At 37.6% G+C, this 19,426-nt stretch overlaps 1 protein-coding gene and 1 long non-coding RNA gene across 2 annotated transcripts in view; both read left to right on the top strand.

The window, feature by feature from the left end:
• Positions 1 to 1,387, top strand: part of LOC107596864 (ectoderm-neural cortex protein 1) — a 10,940-nt gene extending 9,553 nt beyond the window's left edge. The window contains exon 4 of the mRNA XM_016287718.1: positions 209 to 1,387. The gene's annotated coding sequence lies outside the window, so the exon portion shown is untranslated. The remainder of the gene's footprint in view (positions 1 to 208) is intronic.
• LOC107596873 (uncharacterized) overlaps positions 1 to 4,005 on the top strand; it is a 14,557-nt gene extending 10,552 nt beyond the window's left edge. The window contains exon 3 of the long non-coding RNA XR_001610413.1: positions 2,787 to 4,005. This is a non-coding gene — a long non-coding RNA (uncharacterized lncRNA). The remainder of the gene's footprint in view (positions 1 to 2,786) is intronic.
• The last annotated feature ends 15,421 nt before the right edge of the window (positions 4,006 to 19,426 follow it).

The raw sequence follows: 19,426 nt of genomic DNA, 5'->3' as shown, positions 1-19,426 counted from the left end.
GGGGGTAGTTGGGGGGGGGGGGGGGGGGGGGGAGAAAAGATAAGGAACAAATGGTCTGGTTTATTGTCTGAATTTATATTTGTGATGTTATTCTTTCCTGAAATGCATGTGTGAATGTGTGGCGTAAATGTGAAGTTCTAGTCTAGCTTTCAAAAGTAGCATAATGAGAAATTGAAATTCCTAATCTGTTTTTGTTGTCTTTCCACAGAATTCTGTGTGTCCATTTGTCGATATTGTCTACTGGATTCCAACTGTGAAGAAACGCTATAGCCTTCCTGTGCAATTTTATGAAGAGACTTTCTCCCATAAGAGCTAGCCTAAATATTGTGTACAAAGTCCAGTCGCAAAGCTTTTTTTTTTTTTTTTCTGCTGCAAGTTAGCCCATTTTTTTAACTTCCTACTTGGAAGTTTTAAGTACATTGTGATGTCTCATTCTTCATTTTGTGGAGTATCAGAACTTGGGCTTCACCATGAAAACCAAAAGAACTGCGACACACCCTGAAGTCCAGTCTGCTTTCATCGTAACCAGCATAATCATCATCTCCGTCCCCCACGTTTGTGTACTCTGACCGTTTTTGTACAATGCTGATGCCATGCAAGCTAAAATAGACCCGTATGCCTGTCTTAATTTGTATAATGCATGAAGGATGAGTGGAAGCTTTTGATTGGGAGAACAACAAGAGTCTCAACGCATGATTGGAGATGTTAAGATACTCCAGGAAAAGTACCTCATGTCCTGATATGTATCTACCTTTTCTCCCATGTTGATGTTAAAAAATAGATCTTGCTCAGAAGAAAGGCTGATGCGGACTCTTAATGGACTGATAAACATAAAAAAAGGACGGAAGGAAACGTGAGGAAGCATTTTTATTTTTTAAAGTATTTGTCCTTCACATGTCTGTACGAGGAGGACCGGCTGATGCTGAACTGCTTCTGTTGAACGGACCTTAGCAGCTTGTTGTGAAAATGGACACGGGCACAGTGTGTCCCAAGGTACACGTGCCAGCTGTGCGTTTGCGACTAAGTGAGTGCGGGAAAGGCATGTCCCAGCATGTTCGTCTGAACGAGAGTCCGTCTGACCCGACTCAATACCCAATCATACTCCCACCCCCTCAAAAATAAACCGCGTGCGCATGCCCTCCGAGAAAGCACCAACAACAAACGCTGTCCTTCCAGCTTCTGATGACTGACCGACTACAGTTTTACATTTCTCCCGCACAAGATTTCAACTGTGCAAGACGCTTCTGTTTTGCCGTTTTTGCCTGTACTATTCTAAGCACATAGTCACGTAAACGTGAACGACAGAAGGGGAGAGAAAAGAGGTGAGAGTCGTTTCGTCACCCTGCGAGGGAATGCAGTCTCTATGGCAACAACAAAACTGTAAATTTAAAAAAAAGAACAAGAAAAAAGTGCAAGAAACTGGTTGTCTGGCTTCACATATTTCAGTGTCTATTACTAGTCTTAATTTGTTTTTTTTAAAGCTGTTTGTTTTGTTTGATCCATTGTGTATTAACAATATATATTTTTTAATTTATTGTTAATTTTTCTGCTTGCATATATGTTTGGATGTGTAGAAGTTGACAGGTTGTTGTACCGTGCATGGCCCAAAACGCTCTGTGTTCCTGCTGCTCTTTTGCACATTTACATAAGGTAATTTTGACTGAGCAGGTGGAATTTGTAGTGGTCAGCGAACTCTTGAGCCTCTTGTTCATCTGATCAAAAACATGGAGGCTTGGAGGTCAAAGGTCATTGTCTGAATAAGAATGGGCCGAATGATGTCAGAGGTTCAGGTTACCCAAGGTGGGCAGGTCAGCAGATGGGGGAGTTGGGAAGTGGTTTTGAGAGTTTAGGGGATGGCTTTCTTCAAAACGGAGGGCCAATTCCCCCAAAAATGAAGATTGTCATTTTTGGGTGAGCTATCCCTTTAAATTTTACCCAAATGAGTCAGGTTCTTTAGATTAAGTAATTGTGATGTGCTGATGTGCTTTAACCACAGGTCAGTTCATTTAATTGTGATGGTTCTCTGACCTGCATCAACTATTTGTGATCTTATACAATATAGATTGACCTCAAACCTCCATCTAAAAAGCATTATGTTTCGCTTCTAGAACATTAGTGTAGTTTAGCTAGTGCTTTCGACCAGTGACCCCATGCCAAACTGGGGCCAGTATTCAGCCTCTGTAACTCTGCTCTGCATCCATCACTCCGTCAGTACTGAAACTCAGACTGACACAGGGTATCTTTGGGTTGTAAGGGTCCTGTAGAGGAATGTATCTGAGGAATGTGACGCCCGCAGCTGCTCTCAGAACAGCTGGAGCGGTCACCAGCATGTTGTAACTTTGACTGTCCCTTACAGTTCAGCAGTGCTGTTAACATTATGATTGGATTAGGAATATGTCACAGTCACCTTGCTGGATGCACTCTTAAAAACACAGGTTCCAAAAAGGATTTTTGCAGTGATGCCATAGACCAGGGGTGCCCAAACTGCAGAGTTTAGCTCCTCCAACCCTAATTAAACACACCTGAACCAGCAAATCAAGCTCTTACTAGGCATACTAGAAACCTCCAGGCAGGTATGTTGCGACAAGTTGGAGCTAAACTCTGCAGGACACCGGCCCTCCAGGACCGAGTTTGGGCACCCCTGCCATAGACAAACCATTTTGGGTTCTTCAAAGAACTTTTCGATTGATGGATTCTTCCAAGAATCTTTTTTTTCCTTACACTGTGTTTACACTGGACACGAATGATGCTTTACAGCAAAAGCAAATAGAGCCCATTATAAACAGCAACATGACAGACTAAAAACGTATGCCCCTTTATGTTTCTGACGCACTTCATGCGCTTGTGCTACTTCCGACAACAGTACAAATGGATTCGGAACTTTTGTTTCGCATTCATTGTAGACTGCAAACTATGTAGACACAGTGTTAGTATGAAGAACATTTTAATAACCTAAAGAATAAAGAACCTCAATACAAAACCTTTATTTTTAAGAGTGGATGTTAGTTGCTACAGCCTGTGACATAAAAAGCGATGATTTCATCGGGCAAATTTAATGATGATGAACAAAATTGTGTTTATGATAAAGCTGGATCCCAAAGGTCTTGGAATAACTAACAGTGATGTCTACGTAAGGGCAAAGACCATAGTGCTTTCATGTCAATGCCAAATGTACTTCTTGTAGAGATGATCTGTCTGTTTGAATATTCACTGCAGAGCGACAACAGTGTCCGGGTAGGTTGAATAACACCACTAGCAGTTTTCTACACTATAGCTGTTGTGACAACACTGTTCTACATGCTACAAACCAATTATATAGCTTTAAATTAATAGAATATAGTATTCCATGTTGTTCAATTGCACAGCGACTGCAAAGTTGAAGGAAAGCCCAAAGAGAGGAAAACTGGTAGCAAGCGTTCCTCCCGCAAACCCTCTCATCCCCTCCAGGAAATTCTTGTTTACAATGTTCCGATTAGCCTTTAGGGTCTTACACCCCCCTCCATCTTCCAGAATACCTTTTCACAGAACACTGTACACTCTGACCTCCAGCCAATCAAAAAACCCTGTTCTACCCCCCTCGCATAGCACAGTTGCTACAGCAATGGTCAACAATCATTGCCCCCTCTCCATTTGAATTAGTAATAGTCAAGTGTTTTTTGTTTTTCCCTCCTCTCTCCCTCTTACTCCTTTGCCCTCCCTTCTTCCCACTCTTCTCCTGCTGAAGTGAAAGATTGATTCAGGGGTTACTCATAAGCCCGTGTGCATTTAGGACTCTTAAACGCTGTATGCCTTCACAAACCGACGCATTGCTAAAGCACTGTCAATGTTGGCCTGTACTGTTGTTTTTGTGGGTGTTATTTTTCTTTTTTATTTCTATATTTGACGTATTATATAATTATATTGTTATTTTATCTCAACCACTGCGGTTAACATTATTTTGTACAAGTGATTTTTTCACAATGTGAAATTCATGGCTAAATAAAGACAAGAGTTTTTCCTCTTAATAGATACAGTATAAAAGCTTCTTGCATTATTCAGGTTTTCCTGACTTGTCAAAAATAACTTCAGTACATGCTTTTATGATCCTGAACGAAGTTTTTTTTTTCTCTCTCTTTTATGTAAAGAAATTAAGCTTTTAATTCCAGCATGGCTTATTTGGAGCTCATGAAAACATTTCTCACATATCTAGCCAGCTTTATATGGCAGGCAGCACTTGTCTGTACAATGTATTAAATTAGTGTGTTTATTAAGGGCCCCTATACATGTACAGAAAAGGCTGAGGTCATCTCGTCGTGTCTGCCTCTGTGTGTGTGTGTGTGTGTGTGTGTGTGTGTGTGTGTGTGTGTGTGTGTCTGCAAGACAGGAAGTAACAGCCATACGTGACCCATAAGATACTTTCCGTTTTATTCCAGTGTTGCCGTGGCAACCCTGATCATTATCCGCAAACTCTGGCAGCTGATGTGAAACATGAAAATTTAAAAAGACCTCCTCCGCCACAGGCCTCCTTTTCTTGTCCTCTTTCCATTTTTCATGGAAGTTCCTCCTACGTTCTTTATCGTCCTCTTACCTTGTTCCTGTAATTCCTTAATGGATATCAAATAACCATGCATGGTCTATTTTTAACCATTCCAAAGATTCTGCATCCTGCCCTCAATAACTACCAGGTTTACCATGAGTAAACAGACACACAGTGACACACAATGATAAAACGACTCCCTTTCAGTAGGTTAAAGAAAGACCCGTTTTACAGGCTCTTGACACATACCCAAGCACACTATGGCAAGATGATAAGGATGTGCTTAATCACACTCTGAGAAAGCCGTAAAGTTCACACTTCTCACAGGCTCATATAACCCAAGTGATTACAATATATCTCCATGATAACATGTTGACTTAAATATTAATTAATATTAATATTAATATTGGAGATATTATATGGATTGTGTAATGGCATGGTCATTTCCTCCAATAAAAACAAATTACTCATAAGTACCACTCTGCATACATACATGCAATACGCACAGTCATGTGATATTGTGACCCCTCAAGTTCCTGTTGCCAGGCAACATGTCTGTCAGTTCCAGAGAGCTGGCACATACGCTGTGTTTTCTGCCATGGTAAGAGCCTCCTTGAGAAGTCACGTGGTCTCTTGGCCAATAATAGGTTGCTCTGAGTGAAATCTGATTCAATCATCAATCAGGTGTAGAGCACCTTGCTATTCAGCTAATGGCTATAATAAAAGTAGCAGACTAATTGCAAAACAAGTGTCTTTTCAAAACAAGTCTTTCTCTGATGGCATTCTTTAACTAACAACACTCATGGCCAGTCTTAAACCCTTATTATTCAGTGTGGTTTCTTAATGGGATAGTTCACCCAAAAATTTTAATTCTGTCATTCTTTATGACTCAACCTCATATCGTTCCAAACCTGTAAAACCTCTGGTCTTCTTTGGAACACAAATTAAGATGTTTTTAATGAAATCCGAGAGCTCTCTGACCCTGCATAGATAGCAACGCAACTGAAACGTTCAAGGCCCAGAAAGGTAGTAAGGACATCGTTAAAATAGTCCATGTGACATTACTGGTTCAACAATAATTTTACGAAGCTATGAGAATACTTTTTGTGTGCAAAGAAAAGAAAAATAATGACTTTATCCAACAATTATTTTCCTCCATGTCACCGTCCACCACCATTCATGAGGGTACCATGCATCAGAAAACTCTCAGATTTCATCAAAAATATCTTAATTTGTATTCCGAAGATTAACAAAGGTCTTACGGCTTTGGAACAACATGAGGGGGGAGTAATTAATGACAGAAATGTCATTTTTGGGTGAATTATCCCTTTAAGTTTTGTTAGCTGAATAATGAATGACCCATTACAGAAAGGCGTCATACTTTATAAACAAAGCAAACCATACAGTATATATTTACATTGGTTGTGTTCGGTGGTCGATTCTGTCACGTCACGCTCCGTTTTCGGTGGTGAGTGACAGAAATAGAGTCGCCTCGTCATATCGCGATTGACAAGGACACGAAATTTATAATATATCAGACTGCAATATATTACAGTGCTAATATTTTTCCATTTTCCTCGAGGCTCAAGCATAAAATTGTTATAAGGTTAAATATTCTGATATCAGTTTGAAACCCACAGAATAAATATATAATACAGTTCAAAAATAAGATAGTTAAAGGTTACATGACCACAGAATCTTCATTATTGGCTAAACTAATCATTTTAGGTTCCGTACCAAATCAGAACCTCCTATAATGTGACAGTCAGTCATGTTTCGGTCAGTTTTAGGGTTAAAAGCAAAATATATTCCAAAATGACCAACATAAACTCTAAGACCACACATATAGAAAATGCCCTTATATTGACCTTTGAGGAAGGTTAGCTGCCTTTAGTAGTGCCTGTTTGTGATCAGGCCCACCTGTAACACATTAAAAAAAGAAGAGGAAGAGAGGAAAGAGAAAGTGACCGTGTAAACAGAGCGATGGATGGAGAGAGAAGGCAGCAGAGGAGGGGTGGGTCTCAAGGGGCTTGTGATTGAGACCACACACAAAAGCTTGGAATCATCCAAGCCTGTTCCCTCTCTCCCTTTCTCCTCCAGAGCCTGGCTGCACTCTTTCACTAAAGAGCTCTTTGGATCAGTATTAGGAGGCCTGGCAGAGCTGAATATCCTCTCAATAGCTCCCCCCCCCCCCCCCCCCCCTCTCTTTTGCATATCTCCATCATTTGGTTAAGATCACCTACTAGCCTACTAGCTATTAGCTGTCATTATTATCTGTGAATCTAGCAGAATTTTGACTGTTGGGATGAATTTTGAAAGCATTATTGAGTGATGTAAGTAGCTCTTAATATTTGTATTTAATTTAATTTAAATCAGTTTACATTTTAATACCCTTGTAAAATCAACTAGCTTCCCTTAATTTTCTAGAATTCAACTCTTTGTATGTGCACATTTTTATTTTTACACCACATTGTTATTGCTGTCTCATTTAAACTGCTGTCATGAACTGGAAACAGCTCATTACATATCAAAACACACTATCACCCTCTCCATTAACTCCAGCATCTGCATGATAAAGTTCTGCTGTGATTATCTGATTGCGATAAATGGTGGTAAAATGTTGCTTGAATGTCATAATTTGGTACTAGGGTACTGTTTGTTATTGATTGGCTTTGAAAACATAGCCAGGCCCAAAACCACAGCAACACACACTGATTTGATGCTGTTTTTCAGGGCCAAAGAAGCTGTTAAGCTGTTTTTTTTTTGAAGGGCAGTTTCTCTAAACCCGTCTTCTCTCATTAATCCAAGAGCTGAATGAAAATGCTGGAGATACTCTGAGGACAGACAGGCTGTCATAACAGGAAAGCTCATTTAAAATAACAGACTTGTGGAGTTTGCTTCACTGATCAGTGTGAATCAGTGACGGACACTCAGCAGCATGAACTAGTGAATCTCCACTCCAGCTTGAAACTGAAATAGAGAAAAGAGAAATTTATTAGGTTTATTGACCTTTAATTAAAGGAGTGAATGCTCATGCATCAGCTGGCACGAGCGGCTTTACTCTTATCAGTCTCTGCCATTCTCGTTAAAGACGCTGGTCTTTAACGAACTGGAAAAGTAATTACTGAGGGAGGAATGTTGTCAATATCAGCCTGCCCTGATGCAGACATATATTGACTGTTTGCACCATTCCTTTGATTAATTTAACATTAAATACTTGCCTAATGCTTAGTTAAGAAGGAGGGCTATGTACTTTACATGACATAATCTAGTAAAACTGTAAATGTATGACTTTTATGTGCCAAAGTCATTGATTTTTATCTACTTTACATTTTTAATCAAAACCCAATTTTCACTCTGATCAGTTCTTGTGGTGAAAATTTTATTTGAAGAGATGTAGCAAAAAATTACTAACTGTAAAAACAGTAGCATTGTGAAATATTATTACAATTTATAATATTGTTTTCTATTTAATTATATTTTAAATGTATTTTTTCCTGTCATGGCAAAGCTTAATTTTCAGCAGTCATTGCTCTAGTAGTGACTTTCTATTAAATTACAGCATTTTCTGAAATCTTGTTTATCATTATAAATGCATTTATTGTCACTTCTGTCTTTGCGTGTGTATATATATATATATACAGTATTTATATATATATATATATATATATATATATATATATATATATATATATATATATATATATATATATATATATACATGGTATTTTTATTCTTCAGTCCAAGGAGTGATGTTCATGCTTAAGCTGAGTCTATTATGAACGGCACGCCAAATTCATTTGTCATATCTCATGCTGGGATAATATAGACCAGTGAACTTGTTAAATAGTTATTGTGTTGCACTTTATAGAACAGAGGAAATTATGTCATGTCTCTAAAAGAACACTAATTGGCTATTTAAATTTTTATGTTTGACAAAAAATTAAATAAAATACACTCTTTGTATAGGCATACTGTCAGGTTCACTAAAAGTTTACAATTTCATGTCATTATGTGGCTAGAACAAGATGCAAATAAGAAACATTTGCAATAGGCAACCATTAAAGTGTGTGTGTCTGTGTGTGTGTGTGTGTGTGTGTGTGTGCAGGATGTGTTGGATGAACAGAAAAACGGACCAAATCAACAGCTTCCTTGCAACACCCCTCAGTAAAAAACACTAATAAGAGGCGGTGTCCTTATAAGGGGTTGAACTGGTGGTCAATGACGTATGAAGGTAGGATAGCCACTGTTAATGAGGCAGCGTAAAACACACTCAAACCCAAAGTCAGCCTCCGAGGCACCAGTTTGTGTTGTTAATAGGCTAAAGCACCAGAGGTTTTGGATTCTTCACTGGGACTGCGGTCTGACATTTGGGGGCCGCCTTCCCTTTCATCAGTTAAATGAGCTGCTCCCTAATTAGACAGCACGCGAGCAGATGGAGTGTGTGTGAGCGTGTGTTTGAGTGGGAGGAGGAACCCGGAGAGTATGTAATTAGTTAAGTATCATAGGAAGTTCAGTACCTGTTTAGAATTGTAAAATTTTTTGAACAATTCCTCTCCGTGACACTTTACCTTGCGGCCTTTCTATGCACCGTACTTTCTATTCTCCTCTGCAGTGCTCAAAGAAACACTACCGGGGATCGTTTTTGTTATGTTTTGTCATCTTGATTGTTGTATATATGCGAGAATGTGTGTGTGAGTCCTGTATCTCCCACGGTGGCTTATTAACTGTAGGCTGTCGAGACAGGCTGCCAAGACTCTCCACAGTCTATGTTTCTTTGAATGTCTCCCTCTTCCCATCTCTCTTTCAGTTTCTCTATTTCCCCCATCTCTTTTAAGGTATCAGTGTCTCTTTCTAATTTATTCTCCTTTCATTTTTCCTGCCTGGTCTGGCTGTGTGTGGTTAAATAAGATCCAGAAAAAAAAATGTTCCCCTCACTCGAGCATGCCTTGCAAGTTGTAAAATAGAGGAATTTAGAGGTGTAAGCAGGGAACACAAACATGCATTCTGAGTGAAAAACTGTGTTCTGAGCAGATTTGCTTGATTGAGACCACACACATACAAATGGCAAAAGTCATATGGCAAACATACAGCATAACATGCTCTGATTCTTGTGTACATGCATGTGTAAACACACCTGATGGACACATTTCCACAACTAGTAGGGCTGTCAAATGATTAATCGTGATTAATCCCGTCCAAAATAAAAAAAAATTGTTTACATAGTATATGTGTGTGTACTGTGTATATTTATTATGTATATAAATACACACCCATGCATGTATATATTTAAGAAAAATGTTACGTTTATACTGTATATTAAATATATTTATATAATATAAATTATATGAATAGAAATATATACATGTAAATATTTTCTATATATGTGTGTGTGTGTGTGTGTGTGTATTTATATATACATAATAAATATACACAGTACACACAGATATATTATGTAAATAAAAACTTTTATTTTGGATGCGATTAATCGTTTGACAGCACTAATGGACAGAGAGTTAAATTACAGTTTACCCAAAAATTAACGGTGTGTCATCATTTACTTTCCCTCATTGTTCCAAATTTGTGTGAAATTGTTATTTTATTTTATTTTTGTGGAACACTTTGTGGAGTACTTTGGTGGTCTAAAAATATTTGGTTCCTTAGAAGAAAGTAAGTCATACAGGTGAGTAAATGTGTGTTATTTTATTATTATTTATATACTTATGTTTTAGTTTTTATTCATGTTTGTGAGACAGCATTATTTTTTATTTTTATAATTTTAGTTAGATTTCTAGTCATTTATAATATTTCAAAATACTTTTATTTTAGTTTTAGTTCTATGTCAGTAATTGCATAAAATGTTTTTCAATTTGTGTGTGTGTGTACCTACTTAACCATATTTTGGGGACAGATTTGTACCCAAAAGTGAGCTAAACCTGACAAAATCTTCAAAAAAAAACTTCCTTTGGGGACGTCCTCATTTGTAAAACAGGTTTAAAAATAAAGTAAACAAAGTTTTTTTGTTGTTTTTTTTTTATTGTAAAAATGCATAAGTTTTTTTTTTGTGAGGGATAGGGTTAGGGTGTGGATTAGGAATAGGATTGCCTTATTAAATCGATAACTACAGTATCTATATACAATATAAAAACAATGTAAATCTATGTCATGTCCCCATTTAGATAGTGAGTGTGTGTGTGTGCGTGCGTGCGTGCGTGCGTGCGTGCGTGAATGTCTGGGTGAATGTCTGGGTGGAACCTGTGGACTCACTGACCACGTTTTCCATTTAAGGACTTGAAGATCTCAAAGTTTACTAACACGGCTTGACAAATTGATGGACAGCTGCAAAAGAACAACACTTCACTGGACGCTGGATATCGCTGATTATTTGTTTAGTACACTCCAGGGTTTAACAAGGGTTAACGATGATGTGTGTTTACACAAACAAATGTCTGCTGGATGAGTCAAATCATTTGAGTGAGATGAAAAACAAAGTGTACCGAAAGTGCACACACTCCAATCTGACACTATGTCTGGACCGTCAGGACGCCATGTAAACAGGCCACGCTCTTGGAAAACATTTCAACACTGAAGTGCCACACTATGGACAAACTAACATCCAAGCAAATGTGCTTTTTCGGTGCATAGTTATAGTTAGCCATCTCCACTGTCATGTTTCACTTTGTTTTTGGTTCAATTCAGGTCACACATTTAGCATTTGTGTTAGATGAATTTAGAATGATTGAGAGGATCGATAAATGTAGCATGGTTGAGTTGTTGAGGTGACCGTGTTTATGCTAGATTGTAATTGGCAGAAAACAATTACCGCACAGACGGTTTTATCCTAATCTTAGGCTTATCCCTTTGTTGTTCTGATATTAGTTTAGCAAGAGGCCTGATGTAGGTCAACACTTCTGACGCTTGTGTGAAATGTGTTTGGACAAAGTGTTGGGTCACAAGAAGATTTGGAAGAAGACATGATGTTGGTTAGGAAAGAGGAATAGGAAAATGATGGATATGAATGAGTTAATATGGATGAAAAGAGACCATATTCTTCATATGGGTAAAATCTTCGCTTTCATCTTATGATTAAATCTGATTAAATGAGAATATGGTTTAATATGAGCATTAAATATTCAAGATAGATTAAATTCTGCATATTGAATCATACTTAATCATATGAAGAAGTGACTAGAGAGTGTTTCCTCTCTGCACTAAAGCACACTTCAGCTTCCTTTGCAAAAAGCTTCTCATTTTGAGGCTAATTCCTTTTCAATTGCAAGTGGACTCCTCTTTATCAGACGGCAGTGTTTACGAGACTCTTATTTTCAAGTTTTGATACAGTATGGAGTTTCTCAGATGTAATATAATTGATTGTTTGTTTACTTTCCAGACTGATGTGAATCTGTCACAGAAATGACTTAAGCCGATTCCACATTATTGTGTAGTTTGAGTGATGAGAGTGTCGCTGTGTGTCCTCCTACACCTCACTTCCTCCCATTCTCTATCTCTCACACACACACATAAACACTGTGTGTTTCAATACTACAATACTGAGTAAACATTAACTTTTCAGTTATCAGCTGCGCTCTGTTTTATGAGCCGTATCTGTTAACCGGTCTTAACGACAGTAACTTTAGCTTTGTACTAAAAAGCTCAAAAATGATGAAAGGTGTGAAGAAAGAATGTTATATGTGTAAAGGCCTTATCATAAACAGCAGGTAACAAGTGCAGCAGGGAAGCAGTGTCAGTGAGCGATAGTATAGTGAGTGAGTTTCAATACTATGTTTTACTTATTATTATAGTTCCATTATAAAGATTAATGGGACAAAAAGATCATAAATAGAATCTCTCTCTTTCTCTCACTCACTTTCCTTTCATAACACTGTCCCTGAAGGAAGCAATAACCAAAGGCCAATGGCGTGAACATCTAATATTCCAGTGCTGATATTTTTATATGGTAATTTTTGCTTTATCCAGTTTCTGGAACACTGATTTTATGGCTTTTGACATTTACAACCAAAGTGATCTGAGTGGAAAAACAGACATTGAACTGAGCAAATTAAGCATACTCAAGACAGAGAGAGAGAGAGAGAGAGAGAGGAAAGTAATGTCTTGTGTCACAGAGCCAATTAAATCCAGTTCCTCTTTCAAATGGTCCAATCACAGCTGGGGCAGTGGACCTAAATGGAGCTTTTGTCTCTGACCAGAAAAACAAGTCCTCTTTCAGGCTGGAGGTCACATACCTGCTGTTCACAAATCTTTTTATTATAGTAATTGTATATGACCACACTAATGTATGTATTTAAAATATTTACAAAACACTCTTAAGATAAATGGTTCTGAACAGTAGCAGATATTTGGCTTAAATAGGTGTTAAATAGAACCCTTTTGGTAAGGTTCCACAAAGAACCATGCTTTAAAAAAAGTGCTATAAACCTAATGATGATATGAATAACATTTTTGATACATTCATATTTATTCATATTTCTTTTCTGCTCTACTAGTTTGAGATTTTAATGCTATGTACATGAGGTTGTTTGGTTTTTGTATTGATTAAATGATTATGCTTACTTTATCCTTGGCTGTATATCGATATTATTGATACATTTGATATTATTCGTCCCTGTCAAATAAACCTGAAAAAGGAAATAAATTATTAAATAAATTATTAATATTACAAATACAAATAACCATTGTTGCAAATAACTGTTGCAGGAAATGAGTTCTTCGGGATGGTATGATTCTAGCTGTAATGAACCTTTTAAAAAATGATTTTTAGTGTATTTTATATATTTTTTTATATTTTAAATAAATATTAACATTTTCACTTTTAAATGTTCACATTTCTTTAAAAATACATTTATTTTAATAGTCTATTATATATTATAATGATTATAAGGTCATGTAAACACCTGAAACAGTGTTCTTTTATCTGGTAAAGGTCATATGGTCTGAGGAATACCTACATTTTTGACCATTTGCTTGATTTCAATTTGTGTGTAAACATGACCAGCATTATCAGCTTATTCATTGTACACGTCTGTTTACCTTCTTTTTTTTGTTGGTGAATTCAAATACCAACAGGTTTCTTGCATTGTTGGGTTTATATAATCTGTTGTTATTTACTAACTCTCAGATTCAAGAACCATTTTGCCACTTTTATAATTACTTTTTTTTTCCAGAAAAGCCAAGTTCAAAAATAAATATCATACCCAAAACATAGCCTATCTTAAATTTCATCATTGATTTACCATTATCTTTCCCAAACAAAAAACAAACAACAACAACAAATAATCTTCATAATGTACTTTATATACAAATATTCTAATATTTTTATGATTTTGTTTGTTTGAAACACTCTCCTTCATTTATAGAGAATGAGGGCAGACAGTCTGAAGCTGCTTTTGACCGCTCCACACACAAACACACAGACACACACATTTCATCATTTTCATTTCCCAGCCCAATACCAGACATGAGGCCCATTTTCCCAGATAAGGTTCTTCCTTGGAGGAATTCCTCCCAACCAGGTCTGGTCTGGTCTCTGCCTTTGGTGCTGTCTGTGGGGAAGCTGCATTATCAGTTCACCCGAAGCGTCTCCCCTGCCACACAGCTTACTCATATCCCTCAGAGAGCTGATAGTGAAATCAGACTCATCTTAACTTTGTCTCCCATCCTTCCTTTTATTCTTTCTGTCCCTGCCTTGTTCTTTCTCCCCTTCTGTTTTTTTTTTTTGTAACTCAGTCATACATTTTGTGTCTGGGAGTTCAGGTTTAGTCTCTCTGGCCCACTATCAGGAAGGTTATCCAAAGGTCAGGACTTCATCTCCACATTTCCTGTAGCTGCAGGAGGATCATGTGTGTTGGCGCTCATGACTCTTGTAATTTTAGTATGTATCAGTCCTTGTTCTACAACAACAGTCCTGTTGTGTGACTTGTAGTACTCTCAGTACAGAGGTCAAAAGTCAGAGGTTAAAACAAGGGCCTTTCCAGCCCTAGCACTGCCGTCCTGTGTCCTCCCATGGCCTTTCAATGTGACCATATGGATTTTGGATTGCTAATTGTATTTCATTATGAGTTTTGTTTGTATTTATATTCCAGCAAATCTTATATGTAAATAACCAAAACCGTTTTATTCTTTGTTTTTCAATGGAGACTTGTTGAAAGTTATATAGATAGTATTATATTTACTAAGCAGGGTTACTTATTATTTATTAACCTGAAACAGTAGTAGGAATGTGTTGCCAATCTATCTGACGATTACAAATGAACCATCTAACAGCAGGGTTATTCACATCCGTCTCAACTGTGTTTATATGTGCTATTAAAAGACAATGAATCAACCAAAATGTTGATTTAGTTTACATACTTTTGAGAACTTCCCTCTCGTGCCTTCTTTATATCTGTCTGTCGCTCTCTCTACTTTTTTTTTTATGTTTGCCATGTCCGTCTGGCTGAGAGGCACATAGATGAGTATGATGATGTAGCAATGAAGGACTGAGAAATTGTTTAGGAAAATGAATTGTCAGTGCTTAAAGTCACAGGATGATTGTACTTAATTTGCTTTTGTGGGTGGATGTTTTGGGTGAGTAAATGAGCATGCACATGTTTATGTGAATGTGAACACCCTGCGTTGATTCAAACTATTGCTTAGAAACGGGCGACAAGGTTTTTCATAAAAATATATATCTTATCACTCACTTCTAAGCATCTTCTTTGAGTGAATGCACAGCCAGTGTGTTCACGTTCACACAAACATGCAAATTTACCCACCCATTCGTTAGCACCCCCTTTTTCCTTTTTAAATCACTAACATGTGTTTTGGAAAAGGGCCCCAGGCCATACATTTTAAAGGCACCCAGGCAAACCAGCTTCAGAGAGTCATCGACCGCAGACTGGAAACCTTTAGCCCGGCATCCCTCTGATGTGACAACAGCTGATTCCATAAACCCTCACGTACCGAAGACCACTAGACTGCGTGTGAATCATGATACATACGCCGGGTCAGTCTGAGACTCTGCAGGAGCTACATGTGCTCAGAATCATCTTAATCCAGGAACAGTGAGCTTTCAGTGAGCAATCACCACATATTACCAGACTGGGTATAAGTCAGCTCCAGGAAACTGGTCCTTTGTGAATTAGTGGACAAGTCTACCAGAAATAGAACCAGTGAGTCTATTGATTGCCTGTCTTTGGTGGTAGTCAAAAATGTATCTGACCTCTTTCATTTGTAAACAGTAATCCGTTTTGATGCATCCTAGGCAACAACAAAAGACTGCCTACTCAGCTGTCAGTCATACTTTGTCTGCTGTAGTATTTTTTGCAAAAATGTCAACAATTCTGTGTTTTTCTGTCAATATGGTGTGCTGTGTGTACATTAATGAGGAAAAAAATTAACTTAAATGATTTTAGCAAATGGCTGCAATATAACAAAGAGTGAAAAATTGAAGGGGGTCTGAATACTTTCCGTACCCACTGTATATACACCTCTGGGTGCATTTTTGAGTTGAGCTATTGGTGGACTGGACAAAAGACTGCCTACTCAGCTGTCAGTCATACTTTGTCTGCTGTAGTATTTTTGGAAGTTGATTGTAGAATACCTGAAGCTAGTGTGTTATATATATATATACACCTCTGGGTGCATTTTTGAGTTGAGCTATTGGTGGACTGCCCACCTAAACTTTAATGAACTGTGAAATATCAGTGGACTGTTGGAGATTGGGGTCGGTTGAGGTTGCTTAAGTTGATGTTTCGAAGGTTGCCTAGGGGTTTGAAGTGATCACTTTAGCTGTAGAGGGGGCAGTTATTGATTTACGGGGATTGCTGGGCAGAGCGGGAATGGGGTTGGTGGTTCTCACTCTTAAATTCAGTGGGGTGCGTGCCTGAAGGCCTCACTGTTGGAAGTTATCCTTTTAGGCAGAGGTATATGAATGGCAAGCATCCTGTGCTATTATGCTGTTAATAGGAAAGGTCAGAGGGCACATTTAACCCCCATTTCTTTTATCCTGTGGAGCCGCTAGCTGATCCACACTGTCATCTACACATTAGCTTCCAACTGAGAGAGCCGTTTTGTCATACTGACACACACACATGAAACAGATACACGTTGTTTACTAACAGTACTCAGACTTTTTCCCTACTTTTCAGTCTGTTGTTCAGTCTATTCAAGAATATTGCAAGATAATTGCAGTAGTACATCCTGTCTTGATTTGAAGTAGTTAACAAGAGAAATTTGAACAAACTGAAAATAGGAGGAGGCTACGTATTGCACTGTATTACTTGAATGTAATAAATGTGAATCTTAATTTATTATAATATTTGTTTAAAAACAGTACTTTTACACAAAAAATAAAGCACAATTTCTGGAAGGATCATTCAATTCAGTCGTTTTTATAGATTAGAACTCTATTTCATTGTGTTGTTTGTGTACCTTTCAGTCTGTTATTTGTGCTTTACATGGACTTACTCAGATCGTACTCAGTCCAAGATATTTGAACTGCATGTTCCTTAGTTTGTCTGTTCGCCTGATTTGTGTGAGATGGAAATGTCCTATTTAGTACAGCAAGAGAGAGAAAATTTGAATATGTAGACTGAGTCACTCATGTGTCTCTTGCTCTCTCTGTTTGTATATGAGCCTCTGACTAACCCGTGTAATTGCTTAATTCATTTCTTGAGAAAAGAGACAGACAAAGTAGAACACGGTCAGGGGCATCATGCATCAAGTTTTTGGAGGAGGCACCAATGGCGATCCTGGCTCATTTGGTGCCCTAGGCGAGATGATGAAAAAACACTTAGTATTTATTTATGTGCAAGATGTGTTAGTCTAGTGGTGCTGTTTTTAATTAGTGTGCATGGAGGCCTGGGTTCAAATCCAACTGTATATATACATTCTGACATTTTAAATTGATTCAAATAAATGCTGTTCTTATGAGACTTCTGTTTATCAAATATCAAATATGAAAAATGTATCACAGTTACAGCAGCACAACTGATTTGAACAATGATAGTAATAAGAAATGTTTCTTAAGCATCAGCATATTAGAATGATTTCTGAAAGATCATGTGACACTGAAGACTGGAGTAATGATGCTGAACATTCAGCTTCGCATCACATAAATTGGTTTTTAAAATATATTAAAATAGAGCTATTTTTAAATTGTAATCATGTGTTTAGTACTTAACTTCCAAACACATTTACATACTGTACATATTTGCATAAAGATATGAATAATATCTTAAAAATTCATGTCTGATATGACACAATAAAAGATGTCTTTTCCATTTTAGTATTTAATGTGGACGGTCAAATTACTTGTCACTGGAACTTTGACAAGTTGAATCAAGTCTGGTTAGTTTATTATCATATTAAAGCAAATTTGACATATATGACAGGGACGTTCCCACAGTATAAACAAGTTGTACGCATGTAGCTTTATATATGCACACTCACACACAGAAATTATGTGATGTACATGAGGTAAAACTTTCCATGTCATCTAGTCAAACCATATGTGAGTGTCTTAACACGTTTTGTGAAATTGGACACATAGTTTTTTTTGTAGTAAAAGCAATGGGCACTGTTTTTCTCCCTCCAGAGTCCAGTTTCCTCTCTCTCTCTCACCAATTTAACTCTTAGCTTTTAAAAATGTAAGAGTGATGACAAATGCAGCACATAGCAGCTGTTGACTTTTGTTGAAGCGACTTTAGCGCCTCCTTTTAGTTTTTATGAGCCACATCAAATGCAGCAGAATTTCAGCATCATCCCGCAAATAAAACTCTAGATTTGCATCTAACGTGTAAATAATAGATCAGATTGTGTAATTTGTGAGTGTGTACTCCAGTGATGCATGTGTGGAGGAGTATTATTTACACTATGAATTAAAGGGGAAGAGTGTTTGTGTATAAATATGTGAGTGTGAGAGATGAATGAATATTGAGGTCAGTGTGTCGTGGGATACATTACCTACCAAACGGTAGTGGGTGGTCTCTACAGTCTCTTTAACTCAGCACGTTTCTTTAAAGGACTCTAAGCTGGTTCAAATGTCACCCTAATTAACCAGAATAATTCTAATCTCTTTTACAGTTAGTTTTTTTTTACTTGTTTACCTTCTTTCCCTTCGTCTTGGCATCACTATAAAATTGGGGTCAGTGGAACACAACCAGGGTCCACCAAGCTTAGTGCTTAGCTGTGTGTTATGTGTCAGAAACACTCGCCCCATATGACCCGGTCCAGTCTGAGCCGGGCTCGATGTTAACGTCCTGATTGGGTTCCTGCTAAGCCGGGGGTCTTCTTTTGACAGATGATAAGATTACATTTCTCAGGGTCTTTTAAAAACACATTTATCCAGCCGCAATGAGAGCTGTGTTAGCCAAGCAGAAGTGAGAGGGAAAATAAACAGAGCAATAACGAATAGTGATAGGCTTGAGGGGGGCGGAAACAGGAATAGAGAAAGAAAGGAATGGATGAAAAGCAAAAACACTAGAAACATTAATTGTTTGTTGAATAAGCAACTAATAGCTTAATTATAGTAATCCTCTGATAACCTTTGCAAAGGAACATCTCCCATCAGCCATTGATTCAGTCACATTTGAAAACACTGCATTCTCTACAAATATTAGATACAGGCACGTGCACAGGTTGGGCTCAACCTGTGCAGAGCACATGCCCTTTTTGTCCTTACACTCTGAAGTGCCCTTTTTTTTGTTTATTTTTTGTTCTTCTTCAATAAATCAATGCTATTGGTCACCCTTTTACGTCTGTCTGTCTGGTTTACAAATATATTTAGCGAATGAAAGGTATTACAAAGAGTTTGTGACTAAATCTTGTTGGATCCGCTCAAACTGTAAGTCAAACCTCATAACTCCACCCCCTGTCTTGACTTTACTGAGTTCAGTGAACTGAAGTTCCACA

Source organism: Sinocyclocheilus grahami, unplaced genomic scaffold (assembly GCF_001515645.1).
Source record: "Sinocyclocheilus grahami isolate Dianchi unplaced genomic scaffold, SAMN03320097.WGS_v1.1 scaffold12.1, whole genome shotgun sequence".
NCBI classification, from domain to species: Eukaryota; Metazoa; Chordata; class Actinopteri; order Cypriniformes; family Cyprinidae; genus Sinocyclocheilus; species Sinocyclocheilus grahami.
The sequence above is the reverse complement of the archived record's forward strand: the minus strand, read 5'-3'. Positions and strand labels throughout refer to the sequence as shown.